Genomic DNA, 5,699 nt, shown 5'->3' on the forward strand with positions numbered 1-5,699 from the left:
TATGATTCGGTTCAGTAGAAGCTCATGCCCAGATATAATATTGTAAATTATTAACTACACCCACTGATTAGACATACCTTAGATGTTCATAGAATAATAGCAAAAAACAAATTTGCTCTCACGGCAAGTTCCGCTACATTTAAGATGGTTGTTCAAGGGTTAATTGCTCAACATAACGCTTTTGAACTGTTCATAACGACCACGTCGACGAAATACACATTCCAACAGCACTCACACGTAAACATACAGTTCGACCCATTATATGTATTTAAAAATACACAAAATCCAACATTCGCCCTTGTCTGAGTTTATTTTTATAAAAATGACAAAAATGTGACTAACATAATGAGTAATATAAATCTGAAGAAATTGTTGTAAAAACCTAATGATATTAATCAAGGAATTATCAACATAGATATAAAATCGACTTGTGGTCACAAGTTGTATAATGCTGACTCTTTTCAAATTTACAGTAACTATTTAGTGTGCACTTTGACCCTGGGCTTGTTCAGACATGATCACCCAGCTTGTCTCTGAATCACCCCAGTTTCACAAGCCTAGGCCTTAGTAGTCAGAATTCCATCTGAACGATCACCAGTATTTCTCTTATTAAAAATTATCAAAAATTGACACCATAGTTAGAATTCCTTGCAGGACCTCCTCCCTGGAAAGTCTCCAGCATAAATTCCTATGTCAGCAGTGGAACATACACCATCAGCAAAAAAGAAAACACATGATACTTGATCGCTAAATCCCCTACCACTAGTGCCAGTCTCGACAAGTTACAATACATTAATGATACTTCAATGACTCATGGCAATACTAACAAAGATGTTGAAATATTACAGTATACAATATTACCAAGCCAGAAAGTTGTGAAATGCAAGTCAGACTCTAGTCTAGATACTAGACACTCGAGCAATTCAAACTTGAAAAGCGACCATAGGTCTCAAATTATAGATTTAATTCAATGGAATAGCAATGCTACGAGTCGTTACTCAGAGTTTCACGCTTCCTCAACGATCATCAGGCGACTGATAAAATATATATCTGCCTGTCTACATGTCAACACAAAACTTGGCATTTTCACTGAAAGTATTTCTGGGAGTTTCATCATTCCCGCAAAGCTGACGTTTCGATTTTTCAACAGGAAGTGTGTAATCCAAACCAGAGTTTCGATGACCCTGTTCAAGATCTTTTTCTCGCAATCTGTGTTCTCTACTATATGCAAACATATTCGTGAACTATTTTTTTTAATGTGTGAATCAGTAGCGTGGGCATGCTGAAGTCATTGCGCAAAGAGTTTTTTTTATGGCAATTGCGCAAGCCGGTGCTTCAAGTGTTTAAAACTGAGAAACGTCATTTGAGTAGATGCACAATCAATTTGACGATAGACCTGTTTGAACGTCTTAGTTCAGCTGCACCTTTTTGAATTGGAAGTCAACGATGTCTTTCGCTTTAAATTTCCTTTTTATATGTTTGCTTCTGGTGGTGCCACTGTCTGCTGGTGCTCCGACAAGGTTTTCCCAACACAGATCAAGAGCATCTCATCTACGGTACCGTCAACACCCCTTTAACCAGGACGTATTTGGTAAGAACGATTTACATTTTGATTTTAGACATCAATTCAATGAGTTTTGCATCTGAGAAAATTAATGTCATTGCAAATCTCTTCCATACTTACTCAATCTAGCAGTCTAAAGCGTAATGTAAATTTGCTAAATACTAAAACGGCCGACGTTCTGTCAAATGTGTGTGGGGAGGGGGGTATGATGGCTTACATATTACGATTTTGTTTAATACACACATGATACGATTCAAACCAATTTAGACACCAAAAATCAATCATGGAATACTGAATAAATTAACAAGCGATTTTAAGGAGGGTCGTATGTTAATTAGCGAAAGTGTGATACCAATGAATTGACGAAGGTTTATCGTTCAGTTGAGCCTGATACTAATCATAATATGACAAATATTAACAGTTTATCGTGTTGGAAAATTATAACTAAGTCCGAATCATATGATTCTTTCCCAGCCTCAAAATGGACCATTTGTATCACGCTTAAAGAAATATCCCTCAAAATATTGATGATAATTGGCAGTCTTTACTGTTGACACAGATGCGTAAACTTTCTGAGATGCAGTAGAATTATTAGAGCCTAGATAACAGTCAGCTTTGCAAGCTGCATCCGAAATAAACAGTTTATCCCAAATATTCGTAATTAGAAATATCCACATTAATTATAGTGAAGTCTACATAAGCATGCAATCACTTGTTGACTTATCGCCATTAAAATAGATAATTTAGGAGAGAGATCAATAGTTCAGTGTAAGATAAAAAAAACAACAACAACTAAACCTCCCTTGTTAAACTGGCCAGAATTAAAACTGTTTCAGACACACAATCACTATTTCAAATCAGTATGTAGCAGTGTATGAATGTAAAGCCAGTATGTAGGAGGAAAAATAGTCTTTTATGACATTTGTATATTTGTATTGAGGGGTACAAGACAGATCCATCAAAAGTCAAATCGTTTTTGTAGGATGGGAACAGAAATGGCTCAAAACTCCAATGCCCACCCCCACCCACCCAAAAGTAAAAGAATTTACGGTTGTTTCATCATCAAGCTATTGATCCTGCACCTAATGTGTTTGAAATTGATATGTTGTATGCTGTATTTCGAGATATTACCTTCTCTCTGATGGTCGATCTTTCCTTTCTAGAGGGATCTAATATGTCTTCTGGTATCTGACTACCAATCAGGATTAAGAAATCCTATCTCGTTTTAACCTTTTAGTTGCGCAATTTGGACAACATATCACACGTTTATATGAATGTGCAATTACTTACGAATAGCCTCTAAGCAGACTGTAAAGGTATTCCAAATATTGATAGTGTGATTGTAAAAGTATTCTGATAAATATATATACACACATGACTGCCTGATAGCTGCCAACAACGTGAAAATTTAATGGTTAGTATTTGAGAACTTCACGCCTAAGAGTAAATTGCTTCTGGTTCGTTTTGTTTGTTTTTGTGTGTTGTTGCTTTTTTATGTTTTTACGTGGGTTTTTATTTGTTTATCTACACACAAGGCGATATCTGATATTTCCCTCGTTTATTTGTCTGTAGGGCGTGTAAAAATGTCTCCCCTTCTAAGACAAACACTCAGACAACGAAGATTACATGCAGTATTTGATACAGAGGAAGATCGTATAAAACAACTGTTCAAAGGTATACTATGCGATTTTTTTGTTTATTAATATGTCAACTTCAGCGGTATACTTTTCCATAAATGATCGCTATACTTCCGAGTTATATTGACAAGAAATTAAAGTGACATTTCTTTTTTACAAATTCACGCTAATTTTAGAAAGGGACATGCATCATGTTTGTATTTCTGTACGAATTATGACTGTAATGTTCTTTCTAGCAGTGATACTTGTTACGGGGGTGTTTCTGTACAAATAATTATGCATATATCACACACTCGCAGAAACCAGTTTCATTTGTTCAAAGCTGTCAAGTGACATTAAAGATATAATTATAACTAAGTATCATTTGTGTGTACAAATAATTTAAATAGAGATCGCCATTTTGATTCATTGAGAATTTGCATTGATATACACAGATCTTTATATTCACCTTTGGTGATATAAATATTACATTTCTTCAAATTGTAAAAGTTATTTTTACTACTGTCTGCAACTAGTGTTTTTAACACAAAAACTCCAGAAGACAGACATAAGGCTAACCAAATACATCAACATACTTGTTATTCATGATATCCCATTTATTTTTATCTTTTGCCCAGATGTTGCCACGGATAACGGATTGAAATTTACGGTGCCGTTATCAATTTTAAGGTATGTATGGTTACTGTTTGAAGTGAGATTCCACTATGTTGCTTTAAAATGTGGTTATGTTGTCATCGGTAGATTATCTCATTTCGTTTGTATGTGCAGGTATGATGTCATAGCATTCTACTGATGTCATTATTTTATTTAAAATGTGTTTGTCTTTCGAATCTATAAAAAAAAAAAAAAAAAAAAACCACCACTTTTCCCATGATGCTTTGCAGTATTTGACTATTTTTGTAATTTACCATGCTGCTTGTCTTAACATTATCATACTTGTAAAGGACATTACCTAAATTCTATTTTTACAATGTGTGTGACTGATTGAGTGTCACTAATTAAACAACAACATACGTCCCAAGCAACCACGCTCTTAGTAACAGTCACCTGCCTGTACATTTTGCGAACATATCAAGACTGTTGAGTAAGCAAGTGAATAAACATTCAAAAAGAGAATGCAAATATACCTAGGAACCAGGCAGTGCCCACACGAAGTCAATTGATACTGTGAATACACATATTGGTATTACCAAAGTAAGTATTACCGAATATTAAGGGGAACATCTCCCACACCCAAATCAAATGCATATACTACGAAAACGATTGCCTTTTTGTGTGTAGCATGATGTTTTAATGCCCCCACCCCTCCCCACATACCGTTTTTCATAACTTTAATAAACAAAATACAAACACTGATGGTAAATATTTTTTAACGAAATTATATTTTTGTTTTGTTTAGTCTGACTTGAGATAATGTGGTTGAGATGATTAGTTGTTTGATAGTGCGATGAACTGTATCATTTTGAAAAGAGGGTTGTGGAAGACATTGTAAACATCATACTGGCATATGACTGCCTAGGGTAAACGTAGTACCTTGTTTTCATAATAAACACTGCATTGAGATTAATTAAGCTTCTTATCACAGACAAGGTAAAAAGTTCTTCCTCGTCTGTGCCCTTATGTATAAAAATTGAACTTCCATAAAAAAAATGACTAAATATATACACGACTCACGTCATACAGGCAAAGCTAGATGTGCGTGTTGTTATATCGCTCAGTCACGATATCTACATCTGCGTAATCTTGCACTCGTAAATATCAAATTTGTATTTGAAAAAGTGACTTTTATTTTTACCGTTCTCCCTTTTGTCATTTTAGGAGAAGATCAGTGATGCCAAGAGATGGCCTAGACCTTGATTACTGAACTTCTGATGATCGACGATCGTTACTAAAACAACAAATATCATCATTACCTAGCATTCGTCGGATTTTGTCGTAACTGGGTTAACAGTTTTTACATAGTCTGGTAGTCTTGTAAATTGTTTTGGATTTGTTTTTTTTTAATGATGGTGTTACAATATGAATAAATGATTTTTTTTTAATTTCCCTAAATGTTTGATATTTATATTGGCTTAGGTTGATGTTGTTTTAGAGTGATTGATTGTGAAAAAATCGTGTGTTAAAGATCATCACAATAGCCTTGGATTACAACAATAGTTTACAGCCCTAAGTCAAAAATCACGTCTTTTGGATTTATTGTCATTTCAGAATAAGGAGTGGTACAAACGCGCCATTTTGATACAATCCTAGGTAATGTTCATGTTACAAATAAATGTTTCGATTGAAGGTGGTCGGGTGTTGATCTGCAGACAAATTTATGACATGACCGGTTCAGGAAATTAACTCCTCGTCGGTTTATTTTTTAGCAGTGCATTATGTCAACAATGTGTGTTCCCCTGAATTGTACCAAATAAACAGGAGTTTATCCCGCCTCATATGACAATTTGGTTTTGCCAAATATGTGTGAATTTGTGTGTGTTGATGAAAAATGGTGCGTT

At 34.8% G+C, this 5,699-nt stretch overlaps 1 long non-coding RNA gene across 1 annotated transcript; it reads left to right on the forward strand.

Annotated features, from left to right (window-relative positions):
* The first annotated feature begins 1,506 nt into the window (after positions 1-1,506).
* LOC144444424 (uncharacterized) lies at positions 1,507-5,202 on the forward strand. Its single transcript, XR_013481832.1, has 4 exons — positions 1,507-1,591; positions 3,137-3,238; positions 3,819-3,870; positions 5,020-5,202. It is a non-coding gene; the product is annotated as an uncharacterized LOC144444424 (long non-coding RNA).
* Positions 5,203-5,699: the final 497 nt, after the last annotated feature.

Source organism: Glandiceps talaboti, chromosome 13 (assembly GCF_964340395.1).
Source record: "Glandiceps talaboti chromosome 13, keGlaTala1.1, whole genome shotgun sequence".
NCBI classification, from domain to species: domain Eukaryota; kingdom Metazoa; phylum Hemichordata; class Enteropneusta; family Spengelidae; genus Glandiceps; species Glandiceps talaboti.